Source organism: Thermobia domestica, chromosome 4 (genome assembly GCF_964235325.1).
Source record: "Thermobia domestica chromosome 4, izTheDome1.hap1.1, whole genome shotgun sequence".
NCBI lineage: Eukaryota > Metazoa > Arthropoda > Insecta > Zygentoma > Lepismatidae > Thermobia > Thermobia domestica.
In genome coordinates, this window is record NC_137457.1 from 78,424,612 (window position 1) to 78,448,792 (window position 24,181).

Sequence of the window (24,181 nt, forward strand, 5' to 3'; positions counted from 1 at the left end):
ATTTTCTAAGCTAACATCAGCCTTTTCACTTAATTCAGATACCTTTTTAAACATATTTGCTGCGTATTGATGGCAATATCTATCTCTTTCTTTTTTATTATCTTTATGCTCAATAAGACCTATAGCAACTACCAGAGCTTGTCCCAGACAATAGTAATCATGGTTTTTAATAACCATAATACCTCTGTTATGTTTTATATATTCGTTTATATCGGAGAAATTCTGTTTCACCCAATAGGTAGTTCGAAGTGGTGAAAATAAAGAATAAAACGATCTTGATATAAGATTGATGTATTTGATTGAATTACTATTTGTAACGCACCCCACAGATTTTCAGCACTCATATTATTAGCAGTTCGAAAAGTCAGATAGAATGGTTTATCGGGATGATTTTGATTTATGAAAGTCAACCCTACCCGATGATGAGGGAGCATACCTCTCGTTACATACTGTGCTAAATCATGAATACCATTTTCTACCCATTCAAGTGGGTTGTCTCCCTCTGGTAGAGGAGTTAATTCAATTGTCAGTAAATTTCCGTTATCTTTAAATTATCTATAATATTGACGTGATTCAGGTACTATATTAAATCTCTCAATTTTCTTTGTAAAATCGTTTATATTTGCTGTTTTTTCTAACTATATAAAACCAAGTAATTTTTAGACTATTGTAAAATCGTTAGTGTTTGCGTTTTTTACTATAATGGGGTCTCTTCCAACTATAGATTACCAAGTAATATTCTATTATCGTTAATGCGTGCTGTTTTATCTTAATTTTGGTCTTCCAACTATAGAACGCCAATTAGTGTTTTTTCTAACAGCCTATTATTCTTAACGATCAACAATCATTCACTAAGAAACCCAAATAGTGTCTTGCGCAATAACGTTTACGCTATATTGAAAGCAATGCTTATAGAATTTCTACTGGATCCAAGCCGCTCTCTCTCTGTCCCTTGTAAATGGAATTTCTAACTATACCAAATAAAATGTCCTTTTCCTAATAATTAATTACTGTAATTTTTTTTGCGAAACTCCTCTCGGATAAATCAGGTGTTTGTAACAAAAAAGTAACTTTATTATTCTATCAACTAGCGATTTTTCCGCTGTTTGATGCTTTTGCTGTAATTGGGGCTGTTACCACTATAGAGCACCAAAAAGTGCTTTTCAAAATAACGTATTCTTCCTAACGTTTTTAGTGATATTTTCTAAAACTGTAAATAGAAAAAAGAATCTTACATTGCAAAATCATCCAAAAGTCGCATATTAGGCGTATTCCACATAAACTATTAACTCTGAGTGAAAAAGGGCAGAATATTCGTAAGCTGCATGATCGAAAACATCGTATATTTCATCAAACAGACAAGACTTAAAAATCACCTCCTCGAATTTGACAAAGTTCAGAAATACTTAAATTTTTAAAAATTAATATTTCGCTTATTTTTGAACGAAACGAGCTCTGGTTTTCATGAACGTATTCAACACAACGTATATTTCAAAAAACAATCGGTCTTGTGTGCGGTTGTGAGGAACACTTCAAAATCAGCACCGAAAAGTTTGAGTCTAAAATACTTAAATATGCTCATAGAAGAGAACGAGTACACCCCTAAAATGGCGGTCGTAGAAGACCATGGGGACCAAGTGGGCGTGGCCAAAGTGGGCGTGATCAGAGGGCGGGGACAGCCGATCAGGGGGCCGGGCCATTGGCGGGGTACGTGACCTGCACCAGCCAATCAGCGTGACTTGTTTGCGCATGCGCAGAAGGAAAAAAAAGCGCCAAGTTACCCCACCCTACTCGTGTGCTTAAATTCGACCACTTATCTTTATAGTATCTAGTGTTGTATATTATTTTCTTTGGCTCGCCGGTGTTTTATTCTCTAGGTATTCTTCATTCTCTTCTCGACGAATTTTTTCTCAACCTTCCCTTCTCCCAGTTTTTAAGCTTACAATTTTTAACCAATTAACATACCATTATTTGGACTTGAATATGCATTGAAATTTTGCGAGACACAAACCGTGTAGTTATTTACTCTCGTCATATATAAAGGAACCGTTTCCACTACTACTTGGCCCGCTATAGTCGTGATCGATCGCATAGTATAGAATCCAACTTTGCTTTCATTTTCACTTATAATTTTCTGATCGAAGCTTACCATTGTAATACTCATCGTCTACATTTTTGTTCCCATAAAGTGCCATAGAGATGAATTTCAGTGTACATGTTTTGGGCCCATAAGTGTATGTTAGATTTTGAGGTTTTATCATATTTATGGCAATCAGCAAATGTTTTTTGTATCGTAATTCAGTTTAAGTACCTATCCCAAATGATGAATGTTCAGTAGTTTTGAAATCGTCAAGGATATTATAATATTTCGCGGTTAGACGTACATGATGTAGTCTAATTAATTTTTATTGTATGTTCGTATGTAGCATACTCTTCGCTCTTACCACTCCTATGTACTAGTACGGTCTCGTGGCTCTACAATGAAAACTTGGTCTCCGTCAAGACACTTCTTTCAGGCGCCTGAAAAGTCTTACATGTCGTGGTACTTAGGGCAAAGTAGACCAGTCTTGTTGTTTTGTATACATCTATTCGCATGGCCATATCATTCATGCTAATGTACTTTGATCCATTTAACACGACATAACTTTTTTCCAGATCTTTCATTTGTCACTCTTTTACGCACCTCCATTTTCGAGCCCCTACTTGGCTCGAAAATTACATCGCTCGTTTTTCTCGTTTCTTCCCTATTTCAGGTGATACTTTCAGCTGTTTCACGCTGCACAAGTTTTATGGAATACCCATAAAACTTGTCCATACTCTGATTCAAACATTATACATTCAGGAACGTGTCTGATATTATATACGTGACTTGTGCTCAATGAAAATTCTAAGGGAAATTTAATCTGTAATAAAATTAGGTAAGCTACACTTGTAGGAAACTAGTAGTTTATTCACGAAGAAAATCATTCCCACCTGTCGTAATATTAACTTTCGTTTTTAGATATAGGAACATATATATATTCTAAAACGTACTTTAAAATTCCATTTACGTGGACTTTCTGCATTTTCAATCATGTTTGATACCTACATCTTATCATTGGAATAATGGTTTAACTGGTATTTAAATACTTAAATGAAAGTAATCACAAAAGTTCAAAAATGAACTGGCCAAATTTGGTTTTATCACATATATTTTTGTTGCCATATGACTTTAGCAACTACTTTACCAAACTCTGTTACATCGCCTTGCTCTCCACTCTTGGTATTAGAGCCGCATTTACTGATTAACGGAGACGTACATGTATCTGGAGAAGGTTCGACTGCATCAAGTATTGTTTCATAAATACAACGAGGTCATCGAGAATGTTGTAGGTGGTTACAATGATTCGAGTAGTAATGCTATATGGTGACCATTGAAGGCGATAATTTGACCCTAATATTAACATAATTTGAGTTGAATAACGATGGGAAAAGTGCAAAAGCTTGAATCTTCAGTTTCTATAGAAATTTAGATGTTGGTTCCATTCAATTTCCCACACCTAAAGCTAAGTGTATGCAAAACATTGAAGATGAAAACCCAATAAAAACGTGAGTAACTAACTTTTTAAAAAGTCGTATAAAATTTATTGTGTTAGAAGCAGAACGGTTTTATTCCTGTCCTACAACGTTTGGTTTTGATGAGTTACGAGGTTTTGCACTTTCTCTGTCTATAGGTTTCTTACTTCGTTGATTCTTGTCCATACCAAAGTAAATGATATCAAAGCCCGTACAGTCTGGCTAAAAATTGGCGAAAGAATAATAAAAAATTCGCGTAATCAAAGTGATTATGTGTGTTTAAAAGAATAAACTTATTTAAAGAAATTATAGTTTTTTTTGTATTTTTGCTACTATTTATTTTCCGAAGCCTCTTCATTGTCTTCGATCTTCTGTTATCAAAAATACACATTCGCCACCAAATTATTAGTAATGTTCTAAAAGCATAATTATTATTCAATTTCTACAGGATATATAATATATACAATAGTAGATACCATTGGAATGTAATAGGCATACTTGTAATATTATATGATTCGTGTTCTCGAAAGTAGCTGACACACGTCAGGATTCTTCGAATTCCAGATTATTTTTATTTTCACTGGAGTACCTTTAGTCCAGTCAATAGGTACCAAAATTTGGGCGGTGATTGCATTAAGTGAAGTAGTTTTAAAAACTTTATAAAATTGTGTTAGGATGTTCTAAATAACATACTAAAATTTGTAATCGCTTCAGATTTCCGCAGGCGCCGCCATCTTGCTAAAATGGCGCGTGAAACAGAATCTTCCTAAAATAGCGTTATAAATTTATTTTTCAAGTAACTCGGCTCCCACACATTCTAGCAAAAAATATATCATTATTCAAAACAAAGAGCATAAAATTTGCTCACAATGAACGTCGTACCATTTTTCTCGTAGAATCAACAGTTTAGATGAAATAGTTCTCGGAAATTGACATTTGTTCTCTTTCCGTATCTACAGATTTTTTTTTTTAGTTTATATGTCATTTATTTTCTGTATCTCCGAGATTGTACTACTTTCCTTTGTGCATATCACTTAACTTTACTATTTGCCGTATTTTGCAATATTCCTGTGAGAGATTGTGGCAATAATCGTATTCCAAACCACTCTTTGAGGTAAAGATTGCTGCGTCTCTTTTTTACGTGGTATCCCCAGTACGCCTCCTCCACAGTAAGCAATTAGACCAATTATTTTGCAAAACTTCTTGTTTTTATTCCAGATGATGACGGAATATAATCGCTAAAATCATAAGAATACCGGCAGCCTACAAACGGAACTTACAAACAGAAGAAAAATATGACAATGTTTTTGTAGGGAAAGTATGTAATAATATACATTATAGTGAACATTGTTTACACACCATTGGCTTCAAAGCTCTAAATTACAATATAAGAAGTGCAGTTTTAGTCCCTCTATACTGAAAATGTGAAATTTTAAGAAAGTGATTAACCTTTTACGTGATGAGTTTATTGTTTGTTTGTTCGTTTTTAAGCATATTGAATCTAAAAAACCTCTAGGATCTCTTTTGTATTTATTTATATTTAATATATTTATTTCTCTCATAATGTGCCTGAGGAATGCTTTGTTACATACCAAAACTGAAAAACATACTCTTAATATATATACAAGGGCCGTTCAAGGTTGACCTGGGCTTTTATGTCTTCACAGGAAACAACACAAGAGGTAATAAACTATGTTAGCTTTTCAAGGTATTCTCCGTGGGCGCCGAGATACCGTTACCATTGTTGTGGAAGCTCCATGATTCTTTTGGCGCAGAAAGAACTTGGTTGTTGTGGTAGCCACAGGAGGACATCGTTCGGCAGTGCTTCATGTGTCATGAATTTCTTCCCTCCAAAATGGTCTTTAAGTTGTGCAAAGAAATGATAATCACTGGGGGCTAAATCTCACCTGTATTAACTTTCCAGCGCATTTAGGATAGAGTTGTTGTTGTCACATTGGCAGAGTCAGGGAGGGCTTTATCATGCAGAAGAATGACATTTTCAGACAATATCCCATGTCTTTCTTGCGAATGGACTTTCGTTCAGCACCACATAACAATGTGGGGTAATACTCGGTACTAATTTTGCTCACTCTGTCCAGAAAATCCATATGATAACACCCTTAATGGCCCAGAATACTCTTGTGATGATCTTCCCAGTGGATGCCGGCGTGTTCGTTTTCTTGGGCGGCGGGGAACCTTTATGCCGCAACTCCATGCTGTTTCTGTTGGTCTCTGAGGTTAAATTTTGCAACTATGTACTATCACACGTTTTGATACTTTTCCACAATTCACCTTCAGCTTGAAACCGAATCAGGAGCTGTTACAGACCGTCATGTGTGTCCACTTCTAATCAAATGTCATCTGGCGGGGAATCCACCTGCACATATTTTGCAGAATGTAACTGTTTGTGAATAACAGTCTCAACACTCCTGATACTGATATTCGGCAGCACTATCCCGAAATGTTATTCACCGGTTCTCAAGAATCATTGGCTCAACAAGTCCTATATTCACTGGTGTGACTGTAATTGGGCGAATATGTCCATGAGCTTCATTTGACACCAGGAGCTCCTTCTTGGCTAAGTGGTTAGCATACTCGCCTTTGGCGTGGGACACCCGGGTCCGATTCCCGGCAGGAGCTTATGTGGTTCGGATTACAAGTTAAACAGGAAATCCAAGTCTCATATAGCCTCGCTGTTGAAAGGGACGCTAAACTAAAATCAACTCAACTCAACTCATTTGTCACCAGTTCCTGTCTTTCGCGACACTGTTCATACTATTCCTACACTCTTATAAGTCACATTGTTTATTCATCATACTGTGCTTGCAATCTTCCGAGTATCCCAGCTAGTTTAACTTTCTAATTCACCCGAAATTTGATTACACACCGCTGCTCCAGAGCCAAAGACACACCGTTTGCCGCCATATTCGCTGCAACTGCATCGTATGAGCGAAATACGTCATACCGGGCGCTAGTTACTCGGGATGCAATACCTTACTTCAACCGCAAGTTTAATCATAATCCGGCTATTTATCGATCATTACGAACGACAACCCTGGTCAACCTTGAACTACCCATGTATTTATACTGCTTTGATCAGTTGGAGTTTTATTACCGATTTGACTTCTCTAAAGCTACAATTAATAATTTAGAATTTGAAGTACCTCCGATGCTGAGAAGGAGAATAGATAAGTGGAAGGACAGATTGAGGAAATAGATATCCAAGAGATAGCACATAGTGTTGATAAGGAAGTATGTGGAGGAGAACACCACGCCGACAGGTCTTCCTATCAATCAGTGAGACATAAAAAGCTAATTAAGAAAGCAGAAAAGCAGTTCACGTGGGACACAATAATAAGGAGAACTAAAGAAGTGGAAGAAAGGGAGAAAGTGACTGAAAAAGAGTTAAAATTAAGGACAAGTTATCTACATTTGTGAGAGAAGTGATGAGACATCTGGATAATTGGTAAATTTGATGTGAAACAGAGAGAAAGTTTGAAGAAAATGAAAAGAAGCTAGGATGGACTGAGCAGAAAGAAGTAAGTGCAAATAGCGTAATTGTAACTGGAAATGTAAAATTAACAGCCCAAATAAAGACATGTTTTGAATTAGGCTAGAGGTTTAAGGTATAAGTGGGAAACAGAAGATAAAGAACCCTATTGTTCAATATTGTTGAAAAGGCAATGTTGCCAAGCACTAAAAGAGAGTGCGTCTTTAAAACAATGGAAAAAGAAATGGAAAATAAGATTATAAGAAAATAGAAAAAAGGAGAAAGTGTTGAAATCCCTAAAGCTGATATGGGATAATATGTATGCATGATTGGTGAGTATAAAAGAGCTGCTAAGCATAGCTTAGAGACTGAGCCTGGTAGTAGAGATTGTAATAAACGCCTGGTAGTAGAGATTGTAGAGAAAATATAAGGAGGAGGAAAAATCTAATAATATTTTGAAGAAATGTAAATGATTGCCTTGGAATATGGAAATAGACTAAGCGTCATTAGGAGAAATTTGCTAAAACAATTAAGGACGAGAAAAGAAATTAGGCTAGAAATGAAAATGGACAGAGAAAGGAAAATCAACTTCATGGACATGATATTAGAGAAAATTGGAGGAAAATTCGAGAAAACTAGGTACAGGAAAGAACCCAATGCTGGGATATACTTCGTAAGAGGAGTGACGTAGACATAAGGACCGAGAACAATTTTATACTGAACATGACAAAGAGAGGTAAAATTATAGATAGCGACGAAGAAAGAAGCAAAGAAAGCAGACATAGAAATACCATGCCAGCTACTAAAGAGAAACAGATACTGAAGAGAAGCTTTAAAAGGAACAAAAGAGGAAGATGTGAAGAGTGAAAAAAAGAATTGTTTGGATTTGAAAGTTTATGCGATAAAACGGAGGTACTGAAACGACGTTGAAGAAGGAAGAGATTAAACTTATAGAAAAGAAGGAAAGAGGATAATATACTTAGTGAGAGAAAAAGGAAAGATGAGAGAAAGGAAGACAAGATCAAAAGAGGAAGGAGTAATGAACCAAGTTAATTGTAACGAGTGTTAGATGAAGTACGTAGGGGAAAGAGGAAAGAGATTAGAACAAAGGACTAGACGATGCTAGACTTAAAAAAATGAAATAATTTTTTTTAATTTTACGTCGCACAGTTACGCAGGCTAGGCTAAAGAAGACGGTAATGATGAGAAATGAATCGAGTTGTGGAATGGATAATAGGAAGAAACGGGAGAACTCCGGGAAAACCTACTGACACGGCTCTTCTCCACAACAAATTCCTCGACGCGCAAGCTCGGGTCAAACGAGGGACTCCAAACACCAAAAGTGAAGGCTCTATTACTGAGTTAAGACGGAAGAACGCAATATATAAAAACATTAAAGAAACGGGACATAAGATAAATTGGGAAGAAATAAGAGGATTAGAAAGGCAAAAGGGAATTTTACAAAGAAATGGAAAATAGCCAAGTATATTAAAAAATATTTAAAGGAGAAAATTTATGACATAAGTACTAAAAAATACCTTATTGTATTTACGGAAGAAGAAATGTCGGATTCCTATGAGGTTTCATGTAAACTATTGATTCTTCAAAAAATGTCTAGGACCTTGTTGCGTTTAGTTGAATAATAAAATTTTTTGTTACAAAATAAAATCACCATTTTAAATGACAATAAGAGAAATAGCTGGAAATTTTTTACCAGTTGTCCTGGAGTTATCTATTCCTGGAAGTTCTCATAATTTCCGCTGCATGGCGCTGGTTGAGCCTGTATGCTTTTCTGGAGTGTGCAGATAGCGAGTGGCGTATTGTTCCAAACAAATGAATTTGGTGTAGTTCGTTCTAAATTTGCTGCGACTTGATAATATGGAGGAGTGAAATGAAATTGTGTTAACTTAGTGGAAAGAATAACTGAGATTTATCCATACTATGGGTTAATGGAGATTCTGTCCAAATCTAACCACTAAATTAGTGTTCTTTTTAAATCAGATTTTTGAGACAAAAAGTGAAAAAGGAAAGAAAAGAAAATGAGTGGCTTGTGCTGCATTGTATCGTAGATTTAAGTCACTTTAGAATACTATTATACATATGTTTCCTATTTCGTATTATATTGTCTTGTCAAGAAAAGAAAAGTAATGAGAATTAATTTATAATTAGGTCATATCTTTTGACTTAACAGCTATTTAAGTGCTGGGGTTGCTGCTTGCTAACCTATTTGATGTAACCAGTTAATTTTAACTACTATAAGAAGAACAAAAAAATATAAAGAAATTAATTGCTTTAAATATAGTATTTTATGAGATTAACAACCCTTATTGTTTTTTTTGGTCTGGGGATTTTATACTCCTTTCGTTCTTTGTCAAACAAAACCTTGAAGAAAGAGCTGAAAACTACTTGTTACCTACTGTTGAGATGTATTTAACTGATTTAAGTGAAGTCGAGTACTATCTCAATTTTATATGTATTTCTTGTTATTGAATTTGCTCATATTATAATAAAGTTTGTTATCTGTTTTGAGTTTGGTTGTTGTGATTGATACTATAACTGGTAACCTGTTATACCGCTTACAATCATACGAGGTCACTGTTTCCGTTAATTTTCTGTTTTTCTGTGTGTGTGTGTGTGTATGATAGTTTTGAATTTATTTCTTTAATACCAAATAATTCAGGTTGCAAAGCAACGAGTACTGATAATTTCCGAAGGCATATAATAAGGTGTGTGTGTTTATTCCACAACAACCTTATTTACAGCAAACTTTAGGCTCTTTGTTTTGGATAATAATATATTTTGAGGTAGAATGTAAGGGAGCTGTGTTTTTTAAAAACTTTATCATGCTTTTTAGGAGGATTCTGGTTTAGACACCACTTTACCAAGATTGTGGCACCAGCGGAAATCTGACTAGGATACAAATTTAGTATGCTATTTAGATTATCGTAATACACAGATTTTTCAAGTTTTTAAAACTACCTCACTTAATGCAACCACAACCAAATTATTCACTGGACTACTGGTTTTAAATCCTTGTTCGTGGGAGAAAAGAAACATGCCTATGATGACTTTGGTTTTCTAAATCTTTGATCTGCATTTTAAGTTTTCTTAATACTGAATATAACATTTTGTGTTAGATGGATTTCTCGTTTACAGAGAAGAGTTACCAAATATTTGTTTCTGCTTAAATAAGATTAGCAAAGTAATCATAAAATATAATTTACATTACAGAAATGTAAATTACAATATAGGTTACAATAGAATTGAATGGATGTTTTGTTTCGTATTTTCAAAATATTGGTATGTGAACTGAGCTTGTTTGTAATTTTCTTTTGTAACAACATTGAATATAAACACATCAGTTGCTTAGTTGGCACATAGATTGGAAGAACCTTTTTATATTATTGCCAGCCTTTCGTGGTTTTGGTAATGCAATTTTTATATTTATTTTAGTAGAAAACTTGAATATTACTAAAAATAATTATAAGTTCCATTACGTCATCACTAGGATTAGTTTATTTTGTAATTATGTATAGTAATTATTCTCCACTGAAACTTTGTTCCACATCAGGAAAATTTGGTTAACATATTTTACTGTATTTAGCTATTAGTCTTTTAAGTTTTGCCTAGGTTTACTTTTCTTTTAGGATTTTATCCATACATTCTTTATGCTTAGCCTTTCCAGAAGTCATGTCACCATTGTTTCCCTCCTCAAAATTTAGTAAAAAAAAGAAAAAAAACACGCTAATATACTTTAGAGTCACAAAGATTGGAAATCCAAAATGTAAGTATGTCATACTGTAAAATATGTTCTATGATGTGTTGAAAGATATTTACTAACGTGATAAATTCACATATAATTGTGTGAGAAGGGCTAAGTGAAGAAACGCCATTTCCTCCGAGTACTTGTTAAATATAACTTCCATTCCAGCGGTGGAAGGTTGCCAAGCGCTCTCGTTTATACCTCAGCAAAGAAGGATATTTTTTTCAAATTTATGTTCCGTATGAATAGACATTCTAGATTTTTTGAGTGTTTTGATTTTTTGCATGTCAGAAGGAATTGTTTTGATTTTTTTGCTAAAAGATAACTGCTCTGAAGGAAACTATTTGAACCTATAGTTTTCTTAATCTTCATTAAGTGATTGTTCAAAAAATTGGCAATAATATATGGATCACTAGTAAGATTGCCACTTGATTGAATGTCAATGTTTTCTTCTTTTACTCGTTCTTTAGTATGTTTCATCTTTTATTATCCTCCGTAATTTGCCGGTCTTATTTTATGATTTTATTATGCGTGTTGAGTAATATCGTGCTTTTGCCAACTTTAAGATATTTTTATGTTTTTCTATAGCTTATATAGTACCCTGTCATGTTATTTGGTAACTCTACTCTCTTATATGATAAATGTGAAGATCTTAAGTTCTTACTAGAAACTTTTATTGTAGTAGCTATCCAAGATTTGTTATTTGTTATTGGAATTGGGCGAAGTTCTCTAGAAAATGCCTCATCGAAGTAACAAGTGTATGCGTCATGGAGAATGTTACAAGCTTTTTTAAACATTTTTGGCGTATATTTTCTCCCAGCTTTCATGACTTAGTATAAAATTGAAATGGGAGATATTCGTTTCATTAAAAATTCTTGGGTATGCGGATTTGACTTTCGAGTGTGTTTTGATTAGCTTTTTGTAGAATGAAAATATTTAAATGAAATAATTGAGTTTCATGATCCGAGAAACCATTCTTTATGATTGTAACTGTGCTGTTTATATATATTTTTGTTATAAAGTAGTTGATCGAGTACGCTACGACTATGATAAATTATACTTGTAGGTACATTGACATTTCGTGTTAAGTTATACGTATTTAAAAATTGCTCGAGTTGATCATCGATACCAGTTACAAGGAAGTTTACATACAGATCACCTACTATAGCAGGATGTTTATTAGACTGAGCAAACTAGTCCATAATTCTTTTCAGATTTCTGCGATAAAACAGGGGGTCCAGAGGAGAAAAAGTTTAAAAATAATCTTTTTAACAAATATCCCTTTTCCGCGATTTTCCCTCCTCACATACATGATGGACACATATGAATGGTACCGTTTGAAAGGCTGTTCTGTTCTAAAAAGGATGCTGTACGAGCGATCATCCTAGTATAAATAGGGATGTCTCAGGGAATTTTTACCTGAGATCCTATTTTATACAGAAATCTGGAGTATTGTAGAAATTTTTGGCGGGCTTAATTTTGGACCTAGAAGATTGAAATTTGGCACACACATTTATTACACTCCTTAGTATTTTCTGTTTCAGATTCTGCGTTAAAACAGGTGGGTACAGAGGGGCAAAAAAGTACAAAGGAGGAATGTTTTTTAAACAAATAATCCATTTTTTCGCGATTTTCCCATCTCAAGTACATGATGGAGGCATGTGAGTAGTACCTTTTGAAAGTATGTTCTATTCTGAAGGGAATGATATACGAGCAATGATCCTAGGATAAATAGGGATGCCTCAGGAAAATTTTATATTACATCCGGGTCATCTGGGGCATTGTGGTAATGTTAATAGCTCATTGTTAAACATTTTCTCGCACTTAGTTTTCAAAATAGAAGCTTGAAATGTTTTATACACATTTAGTACCCCTTCGTATTTTTCAGTATATTTTTATATCTGTGCTCTGACAAAGAGGGTACAGAGGGGATCAAAGTTTGAAAAATATTCAGAAAAAATCCAGATTTCCCTTAAAAGTTCCCGAATTAGGGACAAGATAGAAAAACGTAAATGGAACCGTTTGGAAGGGTGTTCTATTCTAAAGAGAATGAGGTATTAACCATGATGCTAGGATAAATAGGAATGATGCTGTACCTGATTAACTGAAATTTAATAATTTACTTTAAAAAAAAACATAATTTAAAAAGGTTAATGTATATAGTTTCATTTGGAAATGTAAAGTTTTTGCATATATTACTGGTTCATAAAAAAATGGTACCCTATAATATTTGTCGTTGCGTAAGTGTGTATTGGTTATTAGTCTTCCCGTGGTGTTAAGACAGCTACAGGAATTGCGTTTTAATTGCAATTCAAAGGAATTAATATTACAATTGCGTCGTAGCATATGCTTGTACTGTCTGTCAGCATTACTGTCTTTCATTTTCTAAGAGTAATAATATACATTTAATGGCAAGTGTGGAATTAAAAATGTAAATTTTTCATTAATCCCCAGTTTCAACATAACTTCTGCAAACAAGCCTCATTATTCATTAGTATGATTAACAATATCCTTTCTATTTATTTGTTTTACAAATATGTTATTACACACAATTTTTCAGACAGAATTTTAAAATGTTCATGAGCAAGGAATCAAGTTTTAGTACCTATGTGCGTTCCTCTTGTCAATTTACTTAATTAAATATGAAACACGATATACGGTGTTTTAACCGAAAAAGGTAGTATCCTATTAGTAATACAACCTTTCGTCAAACAAAGTGTTACAAACAACCAAAAATACTAACATTGATATACACATTCAGATCATATCTTTCCCCCCACTTTTAACGTCTAATCGCCGCCACTGACCACCAATATAAATGTTCTGATTATACACATACTATCAGTAGTAAAAGTACCCTGCAAAATCATTATCGAATTATATTCTTACAAGAAGGCAGTTATAGATATGCGACAATCACTTTGGACATGAGTGTACAATCACAAAGAAAATTGCATTCTATTACTATATTATGATTTCAAAGTTAAATTCATTTTCATATCACAGTATTACTGTTGTCCTCAAAGGAGTCTTCAGAATGTATATTCTGAACCGTATTGTGTTATTTTATGAAAGCTTCATTATATTTAGAGAGTACGCATAAATGTATATTTACTTACAATATGTTCTATTGAAGTAAATATGTGTGAAAAATGGTATAGTTAGTACACATACTTATAACCAATAAACAGTATAAATTTATTTGTAAGTGGATTTTCTAAACTTGACCCTACTACTGATATTATAAACATGTTAAATTTCTAAATGTTATAAACAAATTAGTTTGGGTAACTACCAGAAGACACACATCTCACAATTAATCAACATTTGAAAATACATATTTATATTCACAATACTTCCAAGACACTGATATATCTTTATAATTTTGCATGTAACACTGCCACACACAACCTTTAATCCTACCTATTTCTCAAAATTTCATGGTGTAATTCACAAGTAAGATAAATTTGAGTTTTTTTTTTCAGAAATTCGAGTCAGAAACAAGAGACACACCAACGTCTATTTCAAACAGTGGTTCGGGTGTATTAATAGTACCTATTTCATCTCTATTTCTACATAATTTCTACATTACTTTAAAAACTAGTTTCTTTTCAACATTTGTAAATTTGCTACTTTTTAGTACAAATGGAAATACAACTTAGAAGACCATATTATTAGTAATATAAAGTAGAGGCAAGGAATTTAGTTTTTTAACCTCCAAATTATTTATTTAAAACCTACAAGTAAATCATAATATTAGAAATTAAAGTAATTAGTCACATGGATCTTATAATTTGGAAGACAAAGTAAAGAAATCGAAATGAATTCCTTACTGGGAAATTATATGCCAGGGGAAAAACCCGAGAATATTCCCGCTGCCCATAACTAGGCATACCTGGTCAATACTTGTGGGCGAACAGGTCTCGACTCCCACAACCAAAACTCCCACACTCAGAAAATGTCACACACAAATACAAACGGTCATAACCCGCACACAAATTGACCAATCTCCCAAATCCACTAACGACCATAACTTCCACAGCCAAAAGTCCCTTACAGGTAAGCTGTCATAACCTTCAACGGTCATAACTTCCACACAAATGGACAAACTCCAACACATAATAACTTTCACAATCATCACATAAATGGATAAAACTCCTACAAAAATGGACAAAACTCCCACATAATCGGACAAATCCCCAAAAATTTAAAATTACCCTAGTAGCACTTCTTTTATGATTCACACGCTGAAAATTATAAAAAGAATTCGAAAAAAAGGTTATGATCTAAAGTGGACAAGGTGATAGGTAGACAAGTCCCTTGGACTTTAGATCTTAAGGGATGTCTGGACATGCTTTTATTATTTTCAGCGTACTAAACTTGCAACCAGGATAATTTCAAAGTGTGGGAGATTTGTCTGATTGTGTGGAACTTTTAGACATTTGTGTGGCGGTTGTGACAATTTGTCCTGTGGAGTTTTGTCCATTTGTGTGGGCTAATGGGGTCCTACTACCAGTGGAATTCAATTTGTATTTAAACTGATAACAATTACCTTAACTATGATAGAAATTTATGACTCCATATTACATTGGTTGATTTCGATATTTTACGGTCACAAACCCACACCACTGAATGCAAATAATAGCTTATATGGATGTAACATCACTGATTTACGCAACCCAGAAAACAATGAATTCCACTCTAGTATCGAAAGTTTTCCATCTTTTTTATATGTTGCTCCCTCCTGCTACCCATTGTTGTGCTAGGAAAGTTACCCAAGCAGCACTCCTTTCCAAATCCAATGTGTACGATTTATGGTTGCAACATCTTAAATCATACCAAAGGTAAGTAGGAACGCACACTCACACACACACATACATACAAATATATACAGACTGTTCCATAATTCGTGTAATTTTGTACAGCACTGGGAGAATATGAAGTTTTCACATTATTAATATAAAATTTGGCACTCTTATTGAATTTTTAAACGTAATAGGTGAAAATTGCTGTTTAGCTCACCTTTTAGCGGTGTAAAAACAAAAGTTCATTTTCCTTATGGAAGATTGAATGTTAAATTTTGGGAGCAGTTTTTCCAAATAGTTATTCGTAAAGATTTTGCGGCAAATGAGTTGTATTTGTTACAAAATGCAGAAACACTCATTCACAAAGCTACTAAAGCCATCTCAAGCATTATGTTGGGAAGGCCCTCCTTTTGGGGGCAAGGGGTGTAAAAAGGAGGTGGGTGATGGGTTACCAAAGTCCCAAAATTTACTTTCAGAGTGCCAGTAAACGTCAGATTAATCACGAATGTCACAGAATTAATGCGCCAATGCTCCTTACGTGTAAAAGTGACTGATAATGGGGCTACAGCCCCCTTTCAAAAATAAGAAAATCACAATAAATATCCTTAGTAGGGACATACGGGAAGAATGTATTTTTATTTTTTATTGTGAAATTTTGCGTCATTGTAGCAAAAAAGAATGCGTTTTTGAAATCTGGAATGCTATTTTGGTAACTCACCACCTTAGGGGCACAGGGGGCGAAGCATTAGATGATGGATGTTTATAAAACTTCAAAATTTTGTTCCCGAAATGCCAGTGAGCGTCAGATTTTTCACAAATGTCACAGAATTATTATTCTAATGCTCCTTGCATGGCCAGTGACTTATGTAGGGCTATAATCCCCTTTGAAAAATAAAAAAGGACCATAAATATCCTTAGTAGGGACATACGAGAAGAAGGTATTTTTTGTGAATTAATGTGATATTTGGAGTTGATTAAGCAAAAGAGTATGTGTTTTTGATATCTGGATTATTATTTTGGTAATGTACTGGCTTGGAGGGGCACAGGGGTTGAAGCATAAGTTATTGGATCTTTATAAATATTTCAAATTTTATTTTCGAAAATCCAATGTGTGTCAGATTATTCACAAATGTAACAGAATTAATATTCTAATGCTGCTTGCATGTGGCAGTGACTGATATTGGGCTACAAAGACCCTTCCAAAAGTCACATAATTTACGGTAAATATCCTTAACAAGGACATACAGAAAGGAGGTAAATATGCTTTACAATTATGTTCAATTTGCCATTATTGTAGAAGAATGTTTTGATTTTTTTTTAAATTTCGAATTTAGTGTAAATAAATATCGTCTGTCAGTGTAACAGATTCAGGATGTAGCTTCGATTTTTGTCATCACTGGAATACAAACTGTGTGTGTGTTAATCTCCACTTCGTTCTTTTAGTCGTAGAAGAAAACGAGTAAAACGAATGGATTTCTTATGTTATTTATGCTCTGCCTCTGCAGTTCTGCATGCTGTCACAGCTTTTCTAGATTTGCAGTTAGAATATATGTTCATTGTATACCTTTCTAGGGTTGAGAGACATACCATAGGATTCTGCATGTTGTCAAGCGGCTGATGCTACTGTGTTGAACTGGAGTCAGAACTGGGAGTAGGAACTACAATTTTTCTGCGTACTCGTGTAATTTCTACTAAATTGAAAGTGCGCATTCGTCACCAAGTGCTCCGTAAAGCATGCGTCTCTCTCTCTCTGTATGTATGTGTGAGCCAAATGCAATCTTTAAATTTTACGTCTTACCAATATGCCGGATAAGCTAAAAAAGACACTCGAAGTGAGAGCGAACCACTGAGAAACCCTAGTTTTACTCTAAGGTCTAGTTAAAAACAAAGAGGATATTCGTATTTAACATGTCCGAAAACACCTACATACCGTGTTCCATCCAAATCCTTTAAAAATTGTCATAAAAATTGTGTATTTTACGTAAACCGTAAGACCTAGGTAAAAGAATATGGTATTCGTAAGCAGCATGTCCGAAAAACTCTATATGTCGAGTTTCATTCCAATTGGTTAAAATTGTCATTAAAAGGACGTATCCCATATAAAGTATAATACCTAGGTAAAAACATATATGATATTCGTACTCAGCATGCACGAAAACCACTACAAGCCGAGTATTATCAAAATCGGTTAAAATTGTTTTCAAACGGACGCCCCACATAAACTATAAGACCTAAATAAAAATAACTATGATAGTCGCAATCAGCATGTTCGAAAACCCGTCTATGCCGAGATTTATGGAAATCAATTACAATTGTCATGGAAATAGCGTATCTCATATAAACTGTAAGAACTAGAAAAATAAATATGACAGCCGGAATCAGCATGTTCGAAAATCCATATATACCAAGTTTCATCCAAATCGGCTGAAATTGTCATAAAAGGGGGTATGTTACATAAACTACTTGGCTGAAGTACGTAAAAATAAATATGATATTAGTAATCAGCATGTTGGAAAACCCATATATGCCGAGTTTCATGCAAATCGGTTAAAATTTTCATACAAAGTGCGCATCCCTCATAACTGTAAGACTTAGTTAAAAAATATATATATGATATCTGTAATCTGCATGTTCGAAAACCCCTATACACTGAGTTTCATCCAAATTGGTTAAAATTGTTACAAAAGGGCGTACCCGACATAAACTGTAAGGTAATGACTTCACTATACGCCATAGTCATAAAACAAGCAAAAACACCGTCGTCAATGACATACTTGTGCTGCTTCTGTGTGTTATCGAAACCGGAACTGGAACAGTAGTCGGAATCGGAATTGTAACGTTTCTGTGCATGGTTGTTATTTCCACTAAATTGGAACTGTAATTTTATTGGGCATGCGCTACCAAGTGCTCCGTGAACAATGTGATTGTTTGTGAGTGTGTGTGTGTGTTCCCGCAATCCTATCCTTGTTGGTACCTGCATATGATTTAACACCTTACCAGTTGGAACCGGAAAAATTGTGAGGACATTTTCCGGTGCCAACAAAATTTAAGCCTACAAGGGCTTCGTGCCGGCCCCCTGAGACTCCTCGTCGAAATTCGGGAAGGTCCCAATAATTATTGAAAAATGTGAGAATTTGTGTAAACCGTGTGTATGCTCTGCCGAATTAGCTGCCTGCTGATGGGTTCACACTTTAATTAAGAAATGGTGTGTAAATATGACGCATACCGCATCTATTGGCACTGCCCTGCTTATGGGATGGAGAAACGTAAGGGGAGTGGAAAGAGGAGTTGACTCATGCGGGAGAATAAACACACAAGTAAATTTGCACAGTCCTTGTTGGTACCGATACAACCTTGAAATTTTCGTTTGCGCAGTCGCGTCGACTCAAAGTACAAAGCCTGCACATTACCTAGTTAAAGAGCAGAAGCTGAGTTGAAATCAGGGGAGGCATTGATCTCAATTGTAGAAACTTATATGCATATATTTACAACTCGTAGTTCCAGAAACGAGGGGAACAGAAACAAAGATTGTGGTAAATGAACGGAAGAGGGCTAGCGTAAAACATATACACAGCGCACGATCTTATCGGGACACAATTATTGTTTCTATATACACACGTAGATCGACTTTCTCTTGCTCCAGATATTAATGTCTGGGACCAGTGTCTAAAGTGAAAGTTAATTCATTTGAAGAAGAGCAGAAAAAATGTATCCTTAGAGGTATACTAAAATAGTCTAAGATTGAAGACTTAGAAGCACATTTGCAGATCACAGATTCATACATAACTACACACGATATGTTCCAAATTTCACAATACTTTATTTCGATCGTTTGGAAAGTAGAACTCTATGGTTTAAAAATAAACATTTTAAAAATAATAATAAATTAATATTTATTTTAACATTTAACAAATAAAATCTCACAACCGTAGTTTACTAGTATGTCGTGTACAGATTTATTAAATTAATTCAAACATATGGAGTAGGAAACACGTAAGATGTCTGGGTTGGCAGAGGACAGGCAGCCACCACAGCCCTTGATTGTTGGTGAGGTGATAGGGCTAACCAGGTATTCTGTGAGTCTTAGTAGAATAGTAGTATGCCTCTATCGACCAAGCAGTCATAAACTAAAATAAGTTAGCTATAATATCCAAAGAGGCCCTCGAATTTATGGTGTTAGCGTGGTAAGAGTGGTAAGTGTACTGAGTGTGAAGGAAGAAACATTTAGGTGACGGTCAAAGTGATATAATCCACAAAATGTACGGGAAAACTCATAATAGAAGAGGAACAGTTTTTAAAAGAAAATCCTCGGTGACAGATCCCACGTACAGCTGTGCGATATTTCGATATATCGATTGATATATATTTTAAGTATCAAAAACTTTCAAGATCGATTTTCAATATTTTTTTAATATTTCGGTGTTTTTTAATATTTTCGGTGTTTACGATATTACGATTCTTCGATACTTTTATTGCTTTAATATGTTCATGTTTCGCAATATTTCGATACTTTCTATTTAACCTCTTTAATCCCAGTAATTATCTGCAAGCGTACAAATTTTTAAATTTGTGTATTTATGACGTAGAAAAACGAAATTTGATATTTTAAAATTATATTGCTATAAAACATACACATGACGTTTTGTGAGGAGACAATTCTAAGGTATATTTACTTTTATAACCCGAAGCTACATAATCGAGAAAATAAAGGAAACCTGTGAATTTCAGTACCTTAATTATCTAGTGCACTATGATTATTAGTATTCTTCAACTATCAAACTACGAGCACAATATGTTGAAGGTGTCTACAAAAGGCGACTCGTAAGGTAAATTACGACAGTAGAAAATAAAGTGGTATTACTTAAAAAATCAGACGTAAAATTTTCTCGTGTTCCGACTGTTGAGAACAAAAATAAGAACAGTAAGTAACATTTCTTCTCCCAGTGTGATGCAACAAAACTTTTAATTTTTATGGACATGATTTCCCTCCCGATCCGAGTCTGGTGTTTAAATTGTATTTTTTATTGTTACTATTATTATTACTACTATTACTACTATTATTACTATTATTACTACTATTTTTATCCCTTCTTTCTCCTTCTGCATTTCATATCTCTTTTACTTTGCACGCAAATCATCAGGACAGTTTCTATTTTCTCAATAAACAGAAACATATTTCCTTTAGCGCACTTGAAACTTTTGATATCGAACAACCAACCTTACTCCATCTTTGGTAGGTTTAGTCTTCAGCTTTCTGTCTTTCCATATCTGCATCACATTCACGTAAGAATTCTTGGTTGGTTCAGGGCTTAGCATCCTATACAGTACAGATACTATAGGAAACGTGAAATACAACTTAAAACGTTATCCTAAGCACATGAGCTCCCACCAGAAATCGAAATCGGCTATCATACACAACATTCGTTTTCAGCTGTTGTGTGTGATCTATTGGTCTTAATGGTAAGTTCGGATATCTTATAATTAGCTTTCTGTACTTTTTGAGATATACGCACCGTAGGAGCAGAGACGACATCAGCTTTATTTTCTTGGCATAGGGTGTGTTTGTGAATTGCAGATACATTTTTGGAAACCCAGTTATATTTTCGTGTACCGAAAAACTGCTGTATGATAATACAACATGCCTGCGGTGGGCTTGTCACGAGTACGGAAGGCGGACAATGAGATCGGAAGGCTCCGTTCTCCTTATCCCTTCTAGTGTGGTCACTGCGTAGCAGTCATAAACATCCTCGATTTTTGTTCCAACAATGGAGGAAATTAATATATAGAGAATAAAATACGACAGAGGACGAAATACTGTACAAGCGTACGAAGCATAGTATCTGGAATAACAATAGACTCTAATAATAATAATAATAATAATAATAATAATAAATAATAACTCAAAAAATAATTTCTTACGATGTGGAAACTTTGCATCACATTTTTCACCTTGCTGTCGCACTCTGGCGCCGCGATACGCCGGTTGCAGATCACTCATTTAGTATACTGGGTGCATCAAAAACCGGAACTTTGTAATGATAAAGATACAACAACAGAAAAAGTAAAGTTGTTGGAAATAGAAGGTTTTCAATCTGAAATCTCAAAATTATTCCAATCGCACTAGCCGTTTCTGCTCCACACTGTAAGGTGTCCAGTGTTAAACGTTGATAATGTTTATCTGTTTAATCTGAAGGTTATACGAGTATACCGTATATATCGTATATAATACTCATTGTCAAAGCTGCTTTAAGATAGATTCCCGACGACGTCACCACCAAACAGGTCAGGACTTTGGAAATGCATTAGTAAGTCGAGGATTGTAACTCACACTGTAATGGATGTTAGATAACTATTTTCATTTTCAGTATAAAGTCGAAATCTCAAAATATATATCTTGGCTATGTCACTGGTTTAGATACAATGCAAACAACCAGTAGGATTTTTTGATTATAAATATCACGACCAGGGCTAAAAATTACAACATGATTGCTTAATATGGTTCTTGATTTAATGCTTAATGCTAATGAACTAAACCTTAAGAGAACAACAGAAACGGTAATAAAAATGATAAAATTATCGTCTTGTTTAACTAATAAGGACAGAATTCTGCTTTAATAAATAAAGAATAGGGAGAAGATATAGCCTTGATTTTTATAAAAGGTACGGGCGACCACACTAGACCTTTTCGCTCCAATTTCCTAAAATGTTAGGCCACAGTTAATATTGAAACTTGCAATTGGAAAATATGAATAAAATAATTTGTCTTGGAAAACTCAATTGAATAAACTTCACCCTTCCTCCCCAAAAATGTACCAACCCTTCAGATTTTTCATTAGAAGATGGCATACTGTATATATTAGAGCAATTAACAAAATAATTGTTTTGCAATATTAACAAAATCAACTGAGCCATTTTTGAGAAAAACGTTAGAAACTCACCCCAAGAGTAAACTACATTGTGTGGATCATTTTCAATCATTTGGGTTTAGCCATATTTTTATGTTTATTAATGAAACATTTATTTATGCAACTTGAAGAAAATAGTTTGTCGTTTGAAAAAAATTGTCAGGAAAAGTGAGTTTTTTACAAAACCAAAAGAAATCGAAAAAATACAAGAATAAATAACCCCTAATAGGTTTTTCGCAGGGAAATGGTTTTACCACAATAAAAGGTTGTTAAGGATATATTTATGAATTATCAACAAAATTTTTATGAATTATCAAGTGAGACATTTTTGTGAAAGTTGTCGATAAACAAATCACCCAATTCACAAACTGCCCCTCGTATATTTCCTGACGTCAAATGACTTATGCCATATTGCCAGGTTATTCATGAAATACTTATTTATGAAATGCAAATAAAAGGGCCTGAGCCGTTTTTGAGGAAAGCATCGATAAACAGCTCAACCCCAAGAATAAACTACCCCTCGCTGATTTTTCCCAGAGAAATGTTTTATACCACAATATAGGGTTCTTAATTAAATATTGATTTATGAAACATAATAAAAATTGTTGGAGGCATTTTTGAGAAGATCGTGTTTTTCGATGTTTACTCTTCAGTAAACTACTCTGATTTGAAGAAACCTTAGCGAACAGACGGACGAATGAATATCGAAAAATCACGTTTTCGATCTGTAGGTTTCATGAAAGATGTAAATCCGTTGAATTTTTTTAACGATCGCCATACTTTCTCTCAGTCGATCGAAAGCAAAAAGTAAAAAATGGAGATGGTTTTACAGGCGAGTCTAAAACTGACAAAAATAATGAAATGGACGTAGAAGGAAATGGAAAAGAGAAGGATTTGCAAAGGACTGGGAAATATCTAGGTATAACCGATAATTCTAGTTGTGATGAGGTCGTAGGGCAGAGCCTAGAAGTGTAATAGGTAAATTGTCTAGAAGCCGGGAGGATGCTCAAAGAAAAAACTTCGTATTAAAAATGGAAAATTGACATAAGTTTTCATGTAGAAGAGATTTTCTTTTTTAAGGAAAGAAGAAGTTAATTTAGGTGTTTGCATAACGATAAATGTCCTAATATTATAACCACGAAGATTTAGGGAAAGACAGAGGGTTTTTATAATGACATTTCGTTAGCACTACGGATCCATTCGCAAAATTATTTTTAGATTTCTAATGTATAAAGATCACCATTAGCTTACGACGCTCATTGATCGATTGGTTGGAATTAAATCTCCTTTTTAGCACCTAGGCTATATGACAAGGGGCAGACTAATGTAATAACAAAAACACATTGCTCAGGTTTATATTTGAGGCAACTACCACCACTAAAACTTGAACCAATGATACCAACTCGTGGGATAAATCCATATTGTAGGATATTATAACATTTGCTTTTAAAAAAGGGATAAAGGAAGTTTTCGTCGAAATTAGCAGCGTATGTTTATGTGCGATTTTTACACTTTGTCGACGCCAACAATTATTTTATGGACCGAAAATTGCCTAGTAAAACTTCAATCTGAAATCAGGTTAATTGTAATTTTATGCTACAAGAAAACACAGCTAGAGGGAACTGTCTTTAAAAAAAACTGCTGTCGGCCGTCAACAAATGTA

At 34.3% G+C, this 24,181-nt stretch overlaps 1 long non-coding RNA gene across 2 annotated transcripts in view; it reads left to right on the top strand.

Moving 5' to 3' along the window:
* Positions 1-10,410: 10,410 nt before the first annotated feature.
* Positions 10,411-24,181, top strand: part of LOC145683323 (uncharacterized) — a 324,002-nt gene continuing 310,231 nt past the window's right edge. For both annotated transcript variants that reach the window (XR_014131042.1, XR_014131041.1), the window contains exon 1: positions 10,411-10,471. This is a non-coding gene — a long non-coding RNA (uncharacterized LOC145683323). The remainder of the gene's footprint in view (positions 10,472-24,181) is intronic.